Genomic DNA, 21,611 nt, shown 5'->3' with positions numbered 1-21,611 from the left:
CTTTTAAAATAAAGACCTAGCTGTTAAAATATTGTCTATAAAAGTTGTAAAGCAATAAAACAAACAACAAAAATTAATGAAATGAACAAGAATCCTACAACGTATTTCATAATGGCTCAAAATCATTTTTCGAGCAGATCATGTGACTAGCACCTAAGACACTAGCTTTTGCTTTGCTAAGCCAAAACTACACCTATGGAGGCAAGATGGGTATTTAGAATTTCTGTAAACCTAAGCTTTCAAATGCAACCAACAACAACTGAGCTTGAACAGTTTTATATTGGCCAAAAGTTTGGTGACACCTCAAAGGTGGATACTTTGAAGAATGTAGAATATAAAACCTGTTTTCAGTTATTTCCCTTTTTTTGCCATTCCACATGTTCTTTCATAGTTTTTATGTATTCAGAGAGGATTTACAATAGTAGTGAAAATATATAAAACGTAAAAATGTTTAGGTGTGTCCAAACTTTTGACTTTTGTTTCAGTCATCAACATGCTTTGCCCCCAGCCCCACAAAAGCAAAACTCCGCTTATGGTTACAAACACTGACAATAAAATGTGCATAAAGGCTGGTTACAAACTGTAGAAGTGCTGGCTGTCTTGTGACCTGTAGGCTTTGTTTGGAGTTTTGTCGCGTTGTCCCGTAATTCCAAGTGCTTCCTTGTTGAATTGAATGTAGAGTTTTTAGCAGCCGACAGTCTTTTTCAGCCAGCGTAAAGTTTGCAACGCACAGAGATATTTTTGTCATCTTTACTGAACAGAAATGTGAAGTAATGGCTGTATTTCTGATGAGCAATGGCATCCATTTGCGGTATATATCCTGCCTTTCACTGTTTGCCTCGCTGCCTCGTCAGAATGCTATGTTGTTGACCGCCGTGGCAGACAGCCTCAAACAGCATCGTAATACACGTGACACCCCCCCCCCCCCCCCCGATGAGAAATGCTCTTCGTACATGACTGTTCTTCATTCTACATACATCATGAGGCAAAAACAAAATAGTAACGCACAGGCACTAGGGAAACTAACTTTAATCGGATTACTGGCTTGGAAAAATGAACGCGTTAGATTACTCGTTACTGAAAAAAGTAATCAGATTACAGTAACGCGTTACTGACAACACTGGTGGAGAGGCAGCTTAGCTAAAAGGCGAAGCTCTCGATTTACCAGTCGATCTACGTTACTACCCTCACCGATGGTCACTAGCTGTAGGTTGTGACCAAAAGATCCTGGGTACAACCGGCCGAAATGAGTTTCGTTTTCATTTAGGAGGGACTCAGGGTCGAGCCGCTACTCCTCCGCGTTGAGAGGAGCCAGCTGAGGTGGCCCTGGCATCTGGTTCGGATGCCTCCCCTACGCCTTCCTGGACAGGTGTTCCGGGTATGTCCCACCGGCGGTAGGCCAAGGGGAAGACCCAGGACACGCTTGAAAGACTGTCTCTCAGCTGGCTTGAGAATGCCTTGGGATCCCGCCGGAGGAGCTGTTTTAAGTGGCTGGGGTGAGGGAAGTCTGGGCTTCCCTGCTAAAGCTGCTGCCCCCGCGACCCGACCTCGGATAAAGCGGAAGATGATGGATGGATGGATGGATGGATGGATGGATGGATGGATGGATGGATGGATGGATGGATGGATGGATGGATGGATGGATGGATGGATGGATGGATGGATTGATTTATATACTAGGATACCAAATGTACAGTATATTAGTATATACAGTGGGGCTAATAAGTATTTAGTCAACCACTAATTGTGCAAGTTCTCCCACTTGAAAATATTAGAGAGGCTTGGAATTGTCAATATGGGTAAACCTCAACCATGAGAGACAGAATGTGGAAAAAAAAAACTGGAAATCACATTGTTTGATTTTTAAAGAATTTATTTGCAGATCATGGTGGAAAATAATTATTTGGTCTATACCAAAAGTTCATCTCAATACTTTGCTATGTACCCTTTGTTGTCAATAACGGCGGCCAAACGTTTTCTGTAACTCTTCACAAGCTTTTCACACACTGTTGCTGGTATTTTGGCCCATTCCTCCAGGCAGATATCCTCTAGAGCAGTGATGTTTTGGGGCTGTCATTGGGCAACACGGGGTTGTGGTCAGATGAAACCAAAATACAACTTTTTGGTAGAAACACAGGTTCTCTTGTTTGGAGTAAAAAGAATACTGAATTGCACCCTACCCACTGTGAAGCATGGGGGTGGAAACATCATGCTTTGGCGCTGTTTTTCTGCAAAGGGACCAGGACGACTGATCTGTGGAAAGGAAAGAATGAATGGGGCCATGTATCGAGAGATTTTGAGTGAAAATCTCAAGGGCATTGAAGATGAGACATGGCTGAGTCTTTCAGCATGACAATGATCCCAAACACACAGCCAGGGCAACAAAGGAGTGGCTTCGTAAGATGCATTTCAAGGTCCTGGAGTGGCCTAGCCAGTCTCCAGGTCTCAACCCCATAGAAAATCTGCGGAAGGAGTTAAAAGTCTGTGTTGCCCAACGACAGCCCCAAAACATCGCTGCTCTAGAGGAGATCTGCATGGAAGAATGGGCCAAAATACCAGCAACAGTGTGTGAAAAGCTTGTGAAGAGTTACAGAAAACGATTGGCCTCCGTTATTGTCAACAAAGGGTACATAACAAAGTATTGAGATGAACTTTTGGTATTGACCAAATACTTATTTTCCACCATGATTTGCAAATAAATTCTTTAAAAATCAAACAATGTGATTTTCTGTTTATTTTTCCACATTCTGTCTCTCATGGTTGAGGTTTAACCATGTTGACAATTACAGGCCTCTCTAATATTTTCAAGTGGGAGAACTTGCACAATTAGTGGTTGACTAAATACTTATTTGCCCCACTGTACCAGTATTTATAAGGAATAGCAGTGTGACCATGAAAACAAATTCAATTGCCAAGACTGACAGATAAAATTGGGAGAGATAAAACTTGAAATGAGAGCGAGAGAAAAAAAGTCTTGGGCTCAATCACAAGTTAAATTGCTGACACACAGTAACACAAGAAGTAATGCCAGCAAAAAAAGGCGTATTTTTTGTCAGATGGGATGGGGAACTCTTCTTTTCCTTTTGGCTTATCCCTTCAGGGCTCACCACAGCGATTGTTTGACAACCCAACGAAACCAGTGCTGGCCTCATCGCACCCGTCATAATTCCAGGTGGGTCCCAGCTTATGACAAGATGGCCGTAATTACCCAGGGTTGTTGAGAGCTGGCGGTTGGACACAGTCATGCCACAGAGGCCCTAGTGTGATCTCCTGCTAGAGCCACATTTAATCAAAGGCTTCTTGGCTATATTATCAAAGCGAATATTTTCCAGCTATTTTCCCAGTGTCAGACCCGTGTGTTTGCCAGACTTCCAGTTGAGACGTTGCTCGCGATGACAGGAAAAGGGCAAAATATAACCAAAAATGTACTGGAAATTTCAATATGTGTGGTCCCGGGGACAGCACGGTCTGTCACTGTCGGGGTTGTTTACTGGAAATTATGAGGGTTTGTAAAGATTGTAAGATCACAGTTTTTAACATCACAGCCAAAATAAACAATGGAAGACAACAATTATATTGTTGTGTTTGGGCCTATGGTTTTCTATTGGTACATTTACTGCTCTGCTGATATTGTGTGGCGGTAAGTCAGTGGTTAACCGGGATCAGCCAATTAATGGCACAAAAGAGAGGTTCCAAATCCAAATTAAAACTAGTAATCGAAATGTCCTCTGACAGAAAAAAATACTTTCTCAGAAAGCCATTAACTGTATCTTTTTTTTCTCTGCTGATGTAACGTCATTTTTTGTAAAAACCAGCCTGACTAGACAGCGAGAATTCTGACAACTTTCTCAACTCAATGTGTGATGAAAGAACAAGTCAAACGGATGGAACAGATAGAGAAGAGAAATGTATTAGGTTCCCTAAAGGCCCGGTGGGCATGTTTATCAGTAGATCCTAATCTTTGGAGAAAGAACCTTGCAATTCATCATCATTACCAGACCCCACCTGCCAGGTTCCTCCCAAAACACCTCCCTCCTGCTCCCACCGGGTGCTTTGGATGCCGCCCTGGCTTGGAGGGAATCCAGCCAGTAGCTAACCAACAGCCCCCAAATGACCTTCACCTTGGGGTGGTCTTGAGACATGTGATATGTTTCACACACATAATCACATGCACATACACGCAGGCCAGGAAATCCGCCTCTCACCTGTCCGGTACCAACTGCACCTTCACTTGCTATGTGTGAATGTGCGGGTGCAAATTCGTGTGGGTATAGCGAGAACCTTTATGTTGTATTTTAATGTATAAAAAGTACAATATACGCAAACTAAAATTTGATTTCATTTCATGTATATTACAAGACTGCTGAAAATGTCTGGTCGTCAATGTTCCTGCTAAACCGCACACTGCTTGAACATACTCTGTGCAGAAGAAAATCTATGCAGCGCACAAAATTAAATTCAACATAAATGTATTGTAGCGTCACTACTACTGTCAGGGCCGCAGTATTGGTGCGTTCGATACGGCAACGCGACGCTTCCATTGGTGGTGAAAAGAGAGCTAGACTCCTGTGGTAATTTCCCGAAGCAACATTCCAAGGCCAGTCTTTGCAAGCGCTAAAGTATTAATTAATATCTAATTTTACAACTGATATAATCTAGTTAATTAAACAAACCGATCACCTTAGAAACTAAAAGGATCACCAGGATCACCGTAAGAGATTTGCCTCTTCCAGAGGAGCCGCTAGACTAGATCAGAACTGTCACAGTTCATCGTTACTCATTTTGGCCCGCATTCAAGTTACAAAACATTGCATAACACACGGAACAGGAAACAAACCAAAATAAAAGCGTAACAGAAAGTTATGGTGAATTACAAAATAAAATACGTTCGTGAGACAGAAATTAGGCTTTGGTTATTTACACCTCCACTAAAATTATGCATACTAGTAACAACAATCAAATGAATAATTTTCAACAGTGAAATAACCACAGTTCAGTAAGCTTTCGAACATTGCAACACAAGAATGAGCTTTTGTACAGGACGCTCTACAACAGAAGGCTTACTAGTGCGTTGCCCTTTGTAAATCAGTCTTTTATCACCAAAGGATATTTTCACTTTCCGTACAAGTCCATCCTTGTTCCAAGTTTGCTTTCAAATAATGTTTTGAACAATATCTATTCTTGCATTTCAGACAAACATGATTATTTTAAGATTATATAAACTAACTTTTTGCTCAAAACAAGTCTGTTAAGAATAATAGCTAGCTGAAAATAAGCTTATTTCCAGATATCTAAGTGAGTAAAATTTGGCTAACAATTTCACGTGTTTCTAGTAGATTTACACCGAAAACAAGGGAATTTAACTAGTTTTAAGGAGGTGCGTTTTTGCAGAGTAGCTGCAATAGGAATCTTGATTGTCCTTATTGTCTGAACAGTTTTAATGTGTGAGTTTGTTATAATGTACTCCCATTTTTGTCGTTAATTATGTTTTATTTATTAAGTAATCTATGTCACAACCGGACCTTACCCAGGTCAAAGCAGGATTCTTCCTATGGTTAAAGCATGACTCTCACATATAACATAGTACACATCTCATGATTGTCAGATTGTCTTTTTCTTTTAATGTGGGCTAAATCAATTATATTAAAAGTAAACTAATGAAAATTGCTGCTGTAGTTTCATTCTTTAAATAAGCCATGTAACAGGGTTATGAACAGGCATGTGTACCCAAGGGTACACATCTGATGTTGCTCACAGTGGTCCGCAGTGTGCTCAGGGAGCTTGTGTGTCTGCTCAGACACATGAAAAAATAGAGGGAACATTGCTGGTAGGATAAAATGTGGTTTTACAATAATTCTTTTTTCCCCCCTAAAATGTACAAATTCTGAGCCAAATGAGAGTACTGTTTAGCCTAAACGGGATGGGCTGTGATACGATGAGGCTTGTATACATACGTCACTGTGTGAGTGTGTTTATCTTCCTTCTTCTAAGGGAATTTACAGATACACCTCGTAAGGTACAAACAACAGTGACCTGGAAAAATAGCCGAAATTCCATCAACATACCATAGAATCAGTGTGTTTGAGCAGGCAGCACACATTGACACACAAGGAAAGATGGAGGTGTGTGAAACGGGAGGTCAGGGTCAAATTGTGCAGGTCTCACAGACGTAGAAGATACCAGTGAGCGAAACCAGCTGACAAATGTTGATGCTGACACCCAACAGTGATACTAGGCCAACTTGAGTGACATGGCTTTGCAATACAGCATTGGCTTTTAGGTGGTTGTGGGCTTTTAGACTTCTTTTGGACCGCTGAAAAACAAGGCTGAGGAGATCAATCTCCAGCCGGTGCTCCTTGAGAATGCACTTAAAAATTGCATCAATGTCAAAATAATACAAAAATCTTCCCCACTGTGTGAACATGAGTTGACAGCCTCAAGATCATTTGAGCATCATTTGTAGCAGGTTGAAAAGCCTTTGTTATTGTCTGTATTATGTGTCATTGAAGTAACATTGAGGGTATTGTGTCTACTGCTCAGATTTTCATTTCCACCTGTTCTCGTCAGCCTGTCCCTTGTCTTCACCAATTGGTTTTCCCCAGTCTTGACCAAATGTTTCTCATTACATTGTCATTAATTTGTATTTAGTTTACTGCTTACAATCAGTCTTTGTCAGTCCATGTTGATGTTAAATTTCAGATATTATTGCAGTGTGTTTCCCGTTGTAGTATGTTAATTCCTCATTTGTTTGTTACTTTTAATCTAGGTTTTCAGGTATTTAGCCTTTTACTTATTCCTTGATTGCTTTTTGTATTTTAGCAACAAGTTTAAGGGTTTACAATAGAGACCGACCGATACGGGTTTTTCAGGACCGTTACTGATTATTAGTAGTTAGAGGGGCCGATAACTGATTTTTGGAGCCGATGATTTTTTGCACGACAAGTGTAAAAATTGGCATAAAAAAAAAGAATAATGCAAACACTGAACTTAAATGAAATGCCTAAAGCACGTTTATTGAATCACTCAAATAAAAAAAATAATAGCTCCAGAAGTGGCTGAATTTCCTAGACTCAGAAATATCTCTTATAAAGTTGAATAAAAAGTTAAATAAATAGCTCTCTGAAAATCTTCCACAGAAAATATATAGCCATGAATATAAAAACAGGTCTAGACTAAGGGAAAAGGTAATCATAAAAATAACAAATATATAACCCAGTTTTGAATTGATTTTTTCATATTAGATTATTATTAAATTATTATTAAATAAAAGGCAGATCCCGTCAAATTTCTAAATATTGGCGCCAATAATAGGCCTGGCTAATTATTGGCCTAGTTCTAGTTTACAACTGTAATCCTGCTCTGCATTCTTACTTCTCTTCATTTGTGTCCATTTTGCCTTACTCTTAACAGTTATGGCATGCCAAAAGAATTTCACACTTGATGCAAAAGAAAATCTTACAGATTATGGACACATAAAAAATATTTCTTATTAAAGTGTAACTTTGACCTCTTGGCTTAAAATTAATCCATCTACAGTTAAAGGGTAAAACATCAGCAAGTATTAATAATCTTTATGTAAAAGACGGTTGCTCAAAAGTATTTCAGTGTGAAAATCGTCAATTTCTTATATATCTTACAATGATTAAACACAAAAAACGCTTACGGGCACAGTCATTTTGTGAGTCAATCTTATCCACGCATATATACAATGATAGATTCTAGAATTTGCTAGTGGGTGTTAATAACGTAACGAGGAAAGTTAGGCAATTTGAGATACTCACATTTGGTTGGCGAAAATTGTCACGTAGGGAACGGAGAAACCAGTTGCGTATCACAGACACAGGACTTTATTGATGTTGACAGGCAAAGGAAACAATCAGGTCAAACGTTAATGGACAGTTGACATGGTAGCGTATGCTGGAACACTGACGACCTGACACTGAATGCTATTTGTTTGTGCCTTATATATTGTTCCCAGTTGTTCTTTGTGTCATATTAAGGAGCACACAGTCCTTATGATGGAAACCTTTGTGATGCATGATTGCGATGCAATATGGTGGCACCGACCCTTGTGAGGAAAAAGCGGCATGGAAAATGAATGAATGAATGAATGAATGACAGAACAGACTTTGTGATGGAAGCCTGATGCAATATGCTAGCACATGAGCGCACGCTGAGCGCACGTGACAGAAAATAGAACCAGCATTCCAAAATGTCTGCCCCTGTGTCAGGTTGGTACTTCCCGGAAATATTGGCTTTTATTTAGGTTTTCTCCACTATTGCAAATTTTGTGTTTTCCAATTTAAATGATATTATTCCCGCTGGGATGGACATGATAAAGGTGCCATCTTTCCATTTACAGAAAAAAAACATTTCTGGATGGACATCTTGGATTATGGAGTAGCAGCCCTGTGATCCAACAATATTTTTTTAGACGAGAGGGATCCTAAAAATATTTTTGCTAAATTTTACGTTCGTGTGACCATTTGTGTCATTCTTTCACAAGAATTAAAAGGAGTCAAACTTCCACCAGTGCCGAGGCATATGATCACAAGCAAGGACACAGTACAGTAGCCTCAGTCTCCCAGTAAACAGAGGTAAACAGAGCAAGCGCTTGGCATGAAATGGAGAAATACCGTGCATAAAAACATTTACACAGAGCTGACATGGGAACAATATCATTTCACTTTTACAATAAAGTGCTGGTGGAACAAAAACAAGAGCCACAAAGTAATCTGTCCCTTTGCCGCCGAGGGGGAAATTGTTTAGGCTTTGGTCTCCTTCGCTCCGAAGCCTTAATACAATCAGTTCTTATGAAGCTCTCGTGTCAGCTCTAACACTGCAGTGCAAATCAAAATACGAAGCTGTTTTGTATACAGCGTATATGCAATTTCATACAACCTTACTGAGTGGTATATAACTTTAAGTTATAAATAAATTAATTAAACAATTTCCCTGTACCTCATTTCTTACTAGAACATTGTGCTAGTCATTAGCCAAGTGAGAGGCAGTATAATGAAGCCAAGCATCTACACTAAGAGGCCAAAATCCACACGTGATTAGTTGTTCCTTACAAATAATAAAAAATATGGCTGGAGTATCTATTTCACTATCAAATGTGTTGCTTCACCATTTGTGGTCCGATATCTTTCTGCTACGGTGATGCTTTTATGTTAGGAATAAGTACATGGGTCTGAAACTGATTCCACAAAGGGCCGCAGCGGGTCCTGGTCTTTATTTCAACTGATCCAGCACAGACAGTTTAACCAATGAGGTTTCTCCTGAAACAAGCAGCACCTGACTGTCTTCAACTGATTACTTGGTAAAGCATCAGATTGGTGAAAAGGTGTCCTATTGTTCGGTTGGAATGAAAACCTGCACCCACTGCGGCCCTCTGAGGACTGGTTTGAGACCCTTAAAGGCAAACTTTAATACATTTCTTGATTAAAAAATTTCAACATCTTAGTTTGTTTTCCCACTGTAAATGTACATTGTCGTAAAGGGACAAAAGAAATTAAATCATCAAAATAATAAAACGTTTACTCGAAAGTAGTAAACTAATACATTTCGACTAACTGCACTGATGACCAAGTTAGTTCGATTTACTGACGAGTTGCTGTATTGGGTAAGTTTGTGGCGCCCCAAGAAAAACAATGAATGTCAGCTCTGTCAAATTTTCTCTCAGTAGAACAACTGACATATGATCATCAGCAGCACTTGTTCTAGTTGTGACACAGCATTTCGATATCCTCCTCCTCCATTCCAGAAGCATTTCCTGGCACAATATGATCCAGCTCAGACACCTCTCGTGTGAAGACTGTGTAGGCCGGTAGCAGATTCTGTGGCGTGCTGCTGAGTGTACATTTCGCATACGTAGAGCAGGGATGCTCGCGTGCAAAGTGCACACATGAATGCTGGAGGATCATAAATCAGTCACTGATACACAAATGTTGCTTTTTATGTGGAATGTGTGGATAGAGGAGCAAAAGCAGGCGGAACGATGTTTTTTGCACACACGTCATGACAAACTTAAAACCTGAATAATCCACTGATGCAAGGAAAAATGCTTAATAATGATAGTAATAATATATGAATAATAATCATGCTTAATAGCAAAACCAACATGTTTTGCAACAGCTGATTATGACACCGGCATTTGCATCAATGGTCCTCAATGTCAAGTGTTTAAACCCATGATCGTTTGTTGGACTGTAAACAAACTTTCGTGTGTTTAGAAACAGTGCAAGTGCACACCAACAGCTGCTTAGCACTCGTCACTCCGGCAGTCAGTTTTCAACAGCCTGGGTCATTGACCTTGTTTAAAAAACACTATTGAACTCAAAACATGTACAACCTAATATTTTTGTAATATTTTATGCCTAAAACATGTACAACCTAATATTTTTGTAATATTTTATGCCTAAAATCAGATTATACTGTCCTTTTTAAACAGACAGGATATAATAATCTTGATTGAAATTTTACATTTCCTGTCTTTGCTAAAGGCCCTTTAAATAATGTACAGTATCAATAACAAATACTACAAACAATCGAAATCTTGTGTTTCCAATTTACAAGAGGGTGAAAACGAGTTATAAAAGCGGCTTCAGTGTTGCGTGCGGTCTTGAGACTAATAGATGTTTGAAACTCTATGACTTGCACATTTGTCCTCACTCAGAAACAGCATGGAGCATCACCAAATGTGGTACGCTGCTCTGGCATTGATTGTTTAGGTTTGCAAGTCTTCTCGTTCATCATTGTTTGTGTGCCTTGGCCAAATAGGAATGCCTATCAATACCCACTATGGATTACACAACACTCTTATGATAAATACTGTATTCCTAACTTCAACACACAAACTCATCCACAAGGAACTTCTATGAAAGTGATAATCGTGTTTTACTCATCCATTCCTTTTGGATTATACTAAACTGTAACCAGGTCAAAGTTTAGCTCCAGCCTATTCCAGGAAACTTCATTGGCAGTAATGAAGGACTGTAATGAGAGGAGTTTCCATCTTTTTTGCGTTGAAAATTCTTGTGAATAAATGCTTAAATCCCTGAATGCTTTATAGATATGGACGTAAAACAGTCTCGATTCTTGGTTAAAAGCAAAAAAAAAAGAGCAGTTAGCAGATTTTTTACGTAAATATGTCGAAGTAGGACGCCAATGCCGTAGCCCGTTTTCTCCCATGAATTTTTTTTCACATTTCAAAATGCATGCATGTTACGAAAAATATAATAATTACCTTGAATCCTCGAACAAATCGCTCCTGAGATAATCCTTCCTGTTTGTATGCAGTATAGCTTTCATATTTTTTCAAAAATCCAAGCTTGGGCTCGCAGCGTGTTCTGTCTTTGCCTGACTATTATTAAATAAAGTGGACTTTGGTACAGCCCCCTATGGGCCTGACGCAAAGAATGACGAAGTGTCTGGTCAATCGATTTTTGAAGTCTATGAAAGATAAAACTGAGTAATTGGTGTTCGTATTTAGTATGTTCCTATATACTGTCTTAATGTCAAATAATCAAATAAAATGAATTGGAATATACAGGGGAAAAAATGCCAAAAAATATCACTTCAGAAGTGCTTTTTAAAAATATATAAAATCATTATATAATTTATTATAATTAACAATACTTGCACTCATGAAACAGAACTACAAAGTCACCAGGCAGAAATTCTCAATCATATAATTACCCTATAAATAATTTGATGTACTAAAGATCGACTGACATTACTACTCACCTCTGGTAATGAACAACAAATTGGTGGCACAGTTTGAGAATGCTACATGCACGCAAGTATCAAATTGAAGCATAAATCATGTTGTCCTTGCTGGTATCCGGCAGTGATTGTTAAGCGTAGAGGAGGCCAATGCTCGTCTTTGTGTGTCTTTGTTTTGTTCTTTATCTGACTCAATGAGTGAGTAGAGGTTGGTTGCAAGGCTATCTGTCCCTCTCAGACACCCTATCTGTCTCTGTCATTGTGCCTACAAACACACAACAGCATACGCACAAACAGACTTTTACACGGGCATCCATCAATCGTTGAGAAATAGGTCAAACCTTAACATGAAAATGTTGGATATGTTAGACAGGTTAGGGTTTGGTCCGCCAAATTATGGATAGGACGACGCAAGAGTTTGTGAAAAACTGCTAATTTATCACAAATTTTAAACAAACACAGCAGAAGATGAGTGCTGTTGTATTCAAATAGACTTATAGGATTTGTCTGTTTATACATCTGCGCATGAGATTGTACATGAGGATGCCAAAACAGCGGCAGGCTGTTCCTGTGCAGATTCTCCACTTTTTGTTTCTAATGTGTTCTCTCCTCCTGTAAAAGGGAATGACTAAGTACAAATGACCTTTGTGTGAAAAATGGTTGATCAAAGAATGTAAAGAGACAAATCACAAATGTCTTGACCCACGATAACAGAGAAAATAATATTTAAACACAGAAAATGACAGCCCATAGGTGGTGCCATCTTTGGACGAATGTGACGTCAATTATACCCAGAGGTCGGTAGAGTAGCCAAATATTTTACTCAAGTATTAGTAGCATTACTTCAAAATAATATTGAGTCCCAATGCCAGAGAAAGCTGTGGGCTCATCAGATTTTGGCTAAGAGGCAAAATGCATTGGTGAATGCAGCGATAAGTCTTTCTCAAATTCTGTATTATAAAGCCAGTGCATGCTAACAGTTTGAGCCGAGACGACGATTGGATTTAGCAGCTTCATTGGGAAAAATATCAGCGCGTCAGTCAGATATCAATGTCATTGATCAGTCATCAATGTGAGGATGAATTGTTTCCAATGCTTACACACTTACGTCGCACAGTGTTACATATCAATGACAAATACCTCTACATACGAATTTCTGCGTTCCAGGACCTGGTTTGCAAGTCGAAATGGTCGTATGTCGTGCGGGATTTTCCCATAAGAATATAGTATATATAAGATTAATTCGTTCCATAGCTCAAAAAACTACGCTAAATCCCTAATAAATATTGCAGGTACAATTACAAATAAATAGTACACAAAGCAAAACAAATAAATTATTCCTTGTTACGTTGTAATGAGAGTCATCCTCAAGATTGTAGACATATTCCGGCCGTATTGTCAAGCCAGTTCACTGACGCTCACCACGCTCATTGTTTTCTATCATTTCATTCTTAATTTCAATGGTAAGCGTCAACTTTTTCCTTTTTTCACCACCTGCACTAACCTTCTTGGGAGGTGTGCTGTGCAACAACCCCCCCCCACCCCCCCAAAAAAAAAAAAAAAAAAAACGTGAGTGGGAGTAATTTTGACTGGGACCGGGAGTGATAGGTTGGGGCTGGGGGAGATTCCTCGTGACAGCGCCCCCTGTCAGCTAGTGGCCACATGCGGTGCAATCTCTGCTCAATGTGTACTTGTGCCACTGCTTCTTGGGACACACGTTGATTTCTCTTACAAGAAAATCCGCCGTGCTTCTGTCTTGTGGGAAATCAATAAATTCCGACGCTGGCATATTTCGAGCATGTCGAGACAAATGACAAGTCAAATTTTACGTCGGATGTCGAAAAGATCGTATCTTGAGGTACCATTGTATTTTGATGTTTGTGCACTTTTCACGATAGGCTACAACGTTAGCAGCAGGCACTGTCAGCGCAAAGCACATAAACACTGATAGACTCGAAAACAGTTATACGGAAAAACTAATTATAAACCTTGGTGCACACTATTTAAAGTTACTTCTTTCTTTTGGTGGTCTTCATGTTTTATTCATCTTGTACGCAGACAAAGGCTGTTTCCCATTTTGCCGGGGTGAATTGTAACTGGCATCCTTAAATGAGGTGTCTTTTTTTCCTCTTCCAGTGCCTATCTTTGCTGACATTTTTCAGCTTACCAAACCGCAGTGTGTGCCGAACAGGTTGAACGAGGCTTTTGTATAAGTGTAAAACAAAAGTGGAATTTTTCTCTTCAAAGCCAACACATCAACAAACCCTTTAGAAGGAAGCGTCCTAAGTGGTGGACTATTGCCTTTACCCTATCCTGTTCATGCTGCTGAAAGCCAAACACTGGCTTATTGGTATGGCCTTCTCCTTTTATTTATGTCTTTTTTTTACAAGTAAAATTCCTGTATTAAATATGTGTATGAAACAACTAAAAACTACTCGACTGTTAGCACACTAGCCAGCAAAGCAGCTGACTGGCAGCCGCAGATTCGACACACCAAACATAACTACGGCATCATAGATCAACTTACAGCAACAGGAGTGGGACAAACTCCTTTTTTTCCTATCAAAATCCGTGTCTATACAACTATTTACGTGACTCACTTGTAAGCAGCATTGCCATCGCAACAGCCTGGGAAATTGTGGGTATAACTGATGTCACAAGCAAAGCTGGACTATCTGAAATACTTTGGCAAAAAATTGGCAGCATTTTAAAATGTCTGCTTGCAGCAATATTTTCTACTTCCTGGGAATACTGGCTTTTACTGATGTTTTTCTCTTGAGGCATCATGAAAATGAAATTCTATATTTTTTAATTCAAATTTTAAAACAAGATTCTTTCTGCTGGGACGCATTTCATCAGAACCTTGTCACCCTCTTCAAATCTCTGAAAACAGTTTAATATCACGAAATACAGCTATTGATCAGAAAAGAAGTGACTATTATCAGGCGATTAGCATAGTTAAAGTGGATTTGTCTTTGCATGTGTCTGCATGTATAAGGGGTGGTTTCCGAGTGACCTCGGTGGTCTATTAGGGCAGGGGCTATTAGAGCATCAGAAAGTGGGAGCATCCCCTCTCACCACACTGATAAGATCAAGGCATTCCGATGGCCAGAGCGGTCATTACCCTGTTCTACAGCCCATAATGCCCATCCATTTAAACACCCAGTGGCCATGGAAAAGCAGCTGCGGCCGTTTAAAACTCTTAGCTCGGCACAGAAAAATATTCAAGTGAGTTCAACTGCTGGAAGGATGACTCCTGCTCGTGTGAGGTTTTGAGCACCAGGTCAGTGACACAACACGACAGTAGTTCTACAGTACGATGCTCTGTCAAAGACAGACAAGGTCAAGCTGGTGTCACACAGACACAAAAACACGCGTGCCATTAACACTGAACAGGAAAAACAAGCATCACTAATTGTTCTGAGGCTGAGTCATCAGTTTACAAGTTCTGGCCTTAGATCCAAGCCTAGAGTCACAAATGATCTTGCCCACCTCTGAAAAAGTATGCAAAAATGCAGCTTCTGGCAGCCTCTAGTGGACTAAATTGGAACTCATCAAAACCTCAATCAGGAAATCATTTTTTCATTTTTCTTTTCTTTTTTTTTTTCTTTTCATTTGTTTTCCCAAATTCACTTTATTGAGGATGACACCCAGGGCTTTTTTCATATGTTATTTTTTTTTCTTAATAGTTAATCAACCTAACGTTTTGGAATGATCATTTATGACACTTTATATTTGCTAGGTTGAGAAAATGTTGGATTTCCTGTATATGTTCATAAAATAGATCCTGGTTTGCTACAGATTTATGAAAAAAAAAAAAAAAAAAAAAGAATTTGATAGAAATCGATACTTTAGGCTACTTCTATTGAGCTTATGGGAGTAACGTACAGTGGGCTATTAATGACAATAACCAAATGAGAAAAGAATATATACACACATACACTATAATCTTAGGCAGCAGTGCATTACTAACATAGTTATATGAAAGAACAGCCATAAAGTGACCTTGTACCAGCTTAGGCCGCCGCTTAGCTCAACAAAAAATGTCTAAGAAAACTGCAAGTGAATTTCAGTTTTTAAGTCACACGACCTAGAAAGGGGAACCATTTAAATCATCGCTCTTTACTGTACCACTCGGTCACGAGGCAAGTTTTGCTGATGCCAAGAACATCACAAGACACCAATAGCCACACCTGCACTGTATAAAAACATCCGACTGGCTGAGGGACAGTACTGGTACTTGGACATGCTTACTTGATAGAAGCAGGAAATACTAGCCAGGATCCTGTGTTCCAATGTCTCTCTAATATCTATACTGAATATATGGAACAAATTGCAACTGGCCTGTGGGTTATTCATTAATCTATGTTCTCAGTGACATTAAACATGCAGTTGAATAAAAAATGATTTAACAAGATATTCCTGGGCCTCATGTTGGGCCTTAGGGACCATCATTGCCCACACGTCCAACAAGCCTTATCGACATAGATCAATCAGCAGCTCTTTTTAGCCTAACATTCACTTTTTTGAAACCCATCTTTTGTACTGAAGTAGAGTATGCAGGTGTTTTTGCATGCTCCTTTGACCACTTATGTATGAACTAGGGCTGTCAAACGATTAAAATGTTTAATTGAGTTAATCACAGCTTAAAAACTAATTAATCGTAATTAATCTCAATTCAAACCATCGCTAAAATATGCCATATTTTTCTGTAAATTATTGTTGGAATGGAAAGATAAGACAAGACGGATGTATACATTCAACATACTGTACCCAAGTACTGTATTTTTTATTATAACAATAAATCCACAAGATGGCATGAACATTATAAACATTCTATCTGTGAAAGGGATCCATGGATAGAAAGACTTGTAATTCTTAAAAGATAAATGTGAGTACAAGTTATAGTAATTTTGATAGTTTGTATATTGTGACTAAATATTGCCATCTAGTGTATTTGTTGAGCTAAACGAAATGTTTGAATAGAGTTTGACTAAACTGAGTATTTTGCATAGCTATTTTGATTGGGAATGCCAGTTCTCTTTGCATTGAGCGCGTTTCTTTTTGTGAACATTATTATTATTATTATAATTATTATTGAGAGATAGGACTATTATTTTTGTTGTGCTTTCACTAAATGAAACTGTAGCGACTTAACTGTTCTTAACTGCCCAAATGCATCATGGGAAGTTGTACAACCATGACTGTCAGTGGTGGCTGCAAATGGTATATCTTCTCTGCGTTGTGTACAATACAGGGTGTTAAGAAAAAGCTTATCTCCTGTCATTCTACCCCATGTTCCTCGCCACAAAAGTTATAATTGTTGTAGAAGAGATGTCAAAAGTTATACCAATAAATAGTGCAGCTCCAATAAATGCCTGTGTCCATTCCACGCGCTTGTCACTGCCTCATAGCTCTTTATATACATAGAACGGCGCCGCGGCAATGCATGAGTGGGTCGCTCTGCGCATGCATTAAATATTGATGACAAATATATATGACATGATTAATTAAGAGAATTAATTACCGCCCGTTAACGTGATAATTTTGACAGCCCTTATAAACATTTGAAGTTGAAAATGTCTTACTTTAACCAGTATTCCACGCCCTACTATGACCCCTGTAGCAATAGAGACAACACTGTCTAAATGGACTTTATTTACAACTGCTTTAACAGGTTATATTTAATACACAAATGCTGTTCACTTATTTCCATAACACAGTTACTTCCGGGTGTGTTCCTGGAGGTTGCTGCATGTGCACTACATGCATTCCTGTGCATAAATCAAATGCATGTTCCCTAGGAGATATTCTTTTGACTCTATTTGCTGTTACTCATACACGCAACAGCTTTCATTTTTTTTTTACTCTGAAGTTGAATTTATTTTCACATAGATTGAATCATCTGCCTTCTCCTCCCTTTTTAGGTTTGTCTCATTGTTATGACTCACAGAAATTGCAATAGTTTTTGTGGTGAAAACAGACGGTTGGTTACACTTGCTCCCTGTTAACACAACAGATTAAAAAAGATCACAGGTCAAATCTTATGACAGCAAAACAAGTGTTGAGCACTAAATCCAACCACATTTAATTTGAGTTCTTGATTTCCCAGGAATGTGAAACCTATCTTACCCTCAAAGGCCAACGACTCTCAAGTGTTTCTCATGCCACTGCCAAAGGCAGTCATAATCTGGTGTTTGCCTCTTGGTGAGATGTGTTCTTAGACTGGAAAAAACAAAGGCATCCACAGTCATAACAATACAATTCCAAACAACAGTCCTTTTTAAAGTTAACAAGCAGTTATGACAGTGAATCTATTTGAACTTCCACCATACAAATTAAACACACAATATGTGAGACCACCCATTCAGATTGTTGCACATTTTAGTTGCACGAGGCAGTATAAATGTCAGGTTCACTTAGAGTGACATTTGTAAACACCACACAATGAGGAGGGAAGACACCAAAATTCCTTTCTACTCGCAAGTAGAACGGAGAAGGACTGCACGACACAATTCTGTTCTGCGTTTTCAAGCAGTCTCTCTGAGCACTCTCTTTTTATTTGCTTCGACGTCCCTATCAGATACACCCTAAAGGGGGAAGGGAGAAGAACTTGTTTTTGTTTATTATGTGTGTGCATGTAAGTGGAAAATTACTCTGTATATGTGTGATAAGGCATTTAGCAATCTTTAGCAGTCATTTCATCATCCCAATCAGTCTTTTGTTAGTTGATTTCTTCTTTGAGCGATGTGTCAATCTCCAGTCTCGTCGATGCTGAGCATGGTTGCCTCATCCCAATATCGCAACACATACAGTGAAAGATCTCTTCTTCTTTATTGCAGCAAATGTATAATAAATATATTTACAATTGCTCCTCCAATATCCTTTGTAGCTTTTAGCTGTTCACTCCTTCAAGTTGCTGCATCCATACGCAGCTTGCCCACAGTTTCTCAGTGCAGTACCAAAAGTGTGAAGTAGACACCGAGATATGCCAGGGCACCAAGGGATAAGAGTTGGCCTTGAAAAGGCAAAACATGAGTAGCAATCGTTTCCATGTGCAAGGAGGAACATTGTGTGCTTGCTCATGGCCAGATTGTCAGAGGTGTGGAATTAGGTCCCGGCACCCAGAACTAAAACATTTTTGCCTTGTTGTGAAGGGATGTACGCTCACACAACGGCTAAATGATTAATAGGGAAATATTTGTTCATTCGCCTCCTCCAGTCAAAATGGATTGGACGTCTAGCGCCATCAATGGCTCTGAAACACGACCATTCATTGTACAGGTTTAAATGAAATGGACGTCTATCACCATCAATGGCTTCCATTGAGATAAATCAGGGGTCACCAACTCAGGTCATCGAGTGTACCTGCTTTCCATATCTACCTCCTCCAATACACTTGAATCAAATAATCCTGATCGTTATGGGCTTCCTGAGAGCTTGGTGATGAGTTGATCATTTGATTCATGTGGGTTGTAGCAGGGAGACATGGATAACTGACTGAATAGGTGCCATTGAGGACCGGAGTGGGTGACCCCTGAGTTAAATACAATGAGGTGTGTGTGTGTGTGTGTGTGTGTGTGTGTGTGGGGGGGGGGGGGTCAACTTTATAGTGTTACTCGGGTCTGTAACTAGTTTGTATTTCGATTGTTACTGTTGGTATTAAATAAAATTAAGTCTTTAACTTTATATGCATGTATAAATGTACTACTTAAACACAAGTGATTTTACATTACAGCACTTAATAATAATCTAATTATCATTATTCATAGGTTGATCACCACTTGATTATGAATCTATTCGCATAAGTTAACAGCGAGTCACATGCCTGCATTCTGATGGTCGTGAGAGAGTGAACTAAGACCTAATTCATTTCTCACAATGTTAGCTCAAATATACTCTTAAGGGCCACTTCTGCAAAAATGTGTCTGGTGTTCTTTACACAAAGTTTGACTGCACAGCTATACCTATAAATCGTTAAGCGCAGTGAAACAACAGGTCACGAGGTCATGGTTCCAGGCGCAGAAACACGGGAAAAAAGGGACTGCGAAGATTCCATGGGACGAGAAGAAGACATCACCTCATCTGTGACATGTAATAGAATGCTAAAATTAACACGCCTGTGGAGTACATACAGTCCCTGACAAAAGTCTTGTCGCTTATCCATTTTGTTGAAACAATTGCTAATAATCTGGCTTTTAATTATTCAATTGGTTTCAGTAATGACTCATATGAAATCTAAGACCCTCCCAAATGATGTTGAATGGACAAAAATATATTTGTTTCACTGAAAAAAGATTTATCATTTAATGAAGACGTAAAGGCCAAATTTTGGCAAGACAAAAGTTTTGTGGCCTACAGAAAGTAGTGTGAGAATTGAACAAAAAATGTACTTCAAATACAAAAATATGTTACATAACATAAGCGAATTAAGTAGTTGTGCTGTGAGATCCAGATTTAATATCTTGTATAACTTCCATGGGCTTGAAGGGCTGCATCCATGTAGTTCGGCAAGGATTCATACAATTTATTGATGAAGTCATCAGGAACATCAAAGAAAGCAGTATTGCATGCCTCCCAGAGTTCATCAACATTCTTGGGTTTCGTCTTCCATGCTTCCTCTTTCATCCTACCCCAGACATGCTTAATGATGTTCATGTCTGGTGACTGGGCTGGCCAGTCCTGGAGGATCTTGATCTTCTTTGCCTTGAGGAACTTTGAGGTAGAGATTGAAGTATGCGATGGAGCACAATCCTGCTGCAGAAATTTGTCCTTTTTTATAGTTAGGAATGTAGAGGCAGCTAAGATTTGTTGATATTTCAGACTATTTATGTTGCCTTCCACCCTGCAGATCTCTCGCACACCCCCATACTGGATGTAAACCCGGACCATGATTTTGCCACCAAGAAACTTCACTGTTTTCTGAGTGAATCTCGGATCCATCACGGCTCCAGTAGGTCTCCTGCAATATTTGCGGTGACTGTGGTGTAATTCAGTGGAAAATTCATCTGAAAAATCCACCTTTTGCCAATTTTCCAGCGTCCATCCTTTCGACAGGCTGTGGGCCTTGGCAAATGCCACACGGTTTTTTAATTGTCTTTTGTTTAATGCTGGTTTCTGGGCACTGATTCGAACATGGAGGCCATCTCTAGACAGAATTCGACAGACTGTTCTGTTTGACACAGGGACTTCAGGTGACCAGGTCTCGAGGAGCTCTGCTGCAGTGGAAAAAGATCAAGATCCTCCAGGACTGGCCAGCCCAGTCACCAGACATGAACATCATTGAGCATGTCTGGGGTAGGATGAAAGAGGGAGCATGGAAGATGAAACCCAAGAATGTTGATGAACTCTGGGAGGCATGCAAGACTGTTTTCTTTGATGTTCCTGATGACTTCATCAATAAATTGTATGAATCCTTGCCGAACCGCATGGATGCAGTCCTTCAAGCCCATGGAAGTCGTACAAAATATTAAATTTGGATGTCGCAGTGCCACTACTTAATTCGTTTATGTTATGTAATATATTTATGCGTTTGAAGTACATTTTTGGTTCAATTTTCACAGTACTTCATGTAGACGACAAAACTTTTGTCTTGACAATATTCGACCTTTATGTCTTCATTGAATGATAAATCTTTTTTCAGTGAAACAAATATATTTTTGTACATTCATCATCATTTGGGATTGTCTTAGCTATCATATAAGCCATTTTTGAAACCAATTGAATAATTAAAAGTCAGGTTATTAGCAATTGTTTCTACAAAATGGATACGCGACAAGACTTTTGTAACGGACTGTAGTTTTGAGGGACAGCAGTGATATTTTCACTATCGTGTAATTTATAAGGGAAAGGAAAATACAAACCAGAATATTCTGTGTCTGTAT

The 21,611-nt window shown here is 39.2% G+C and overlaps 1 long non-coding RNA gene across 2 annotated transcripts in view; it reads right to left on the bottom strand.

The window, feature by feature from the left end:
• The window catches only part of LOC130911920 (uncharacterized), a 62,221-nt gene extending 54,293 nt beyond the window's left edge, over positions 1 to 7,928 (bottom strand). For both annotated transcript variants that reach the window (XR_009062502.1, XR_009062501.1), the window contains exon 1: positions 7,782 to 7,928. This is a non-coding gene — a long non-coding RNA (uncharacterized LOC130911920). The remainder of the gene's footprint in view (positions 1 to 7,781) is intronic.
• Between the last annotated feature and the right edge of the window lie 13,683 nt (positions 7,929 to 21,611).

Source organism: Corythoichthys intestinalis, chromosome 2 (assembly GCF_030265065.1).
Source record: "Corythoichthys intestinalis isolate RoL2023-P3 chromosome 2, ASM3026506v1, whole genome shotgun sequence".
Taxonomy (NCBI): Eukaryota; Metazoa; Chordata; class Actinopteri; order Syngnathiformes; family Syngnathidae; genus Corythoichthys; species Corythoichthys intestinalis.
Note: the sequence above shows the minus strand (reverse complement) of the source record. Positions and strands in the feature narration are given on the sequence as shown.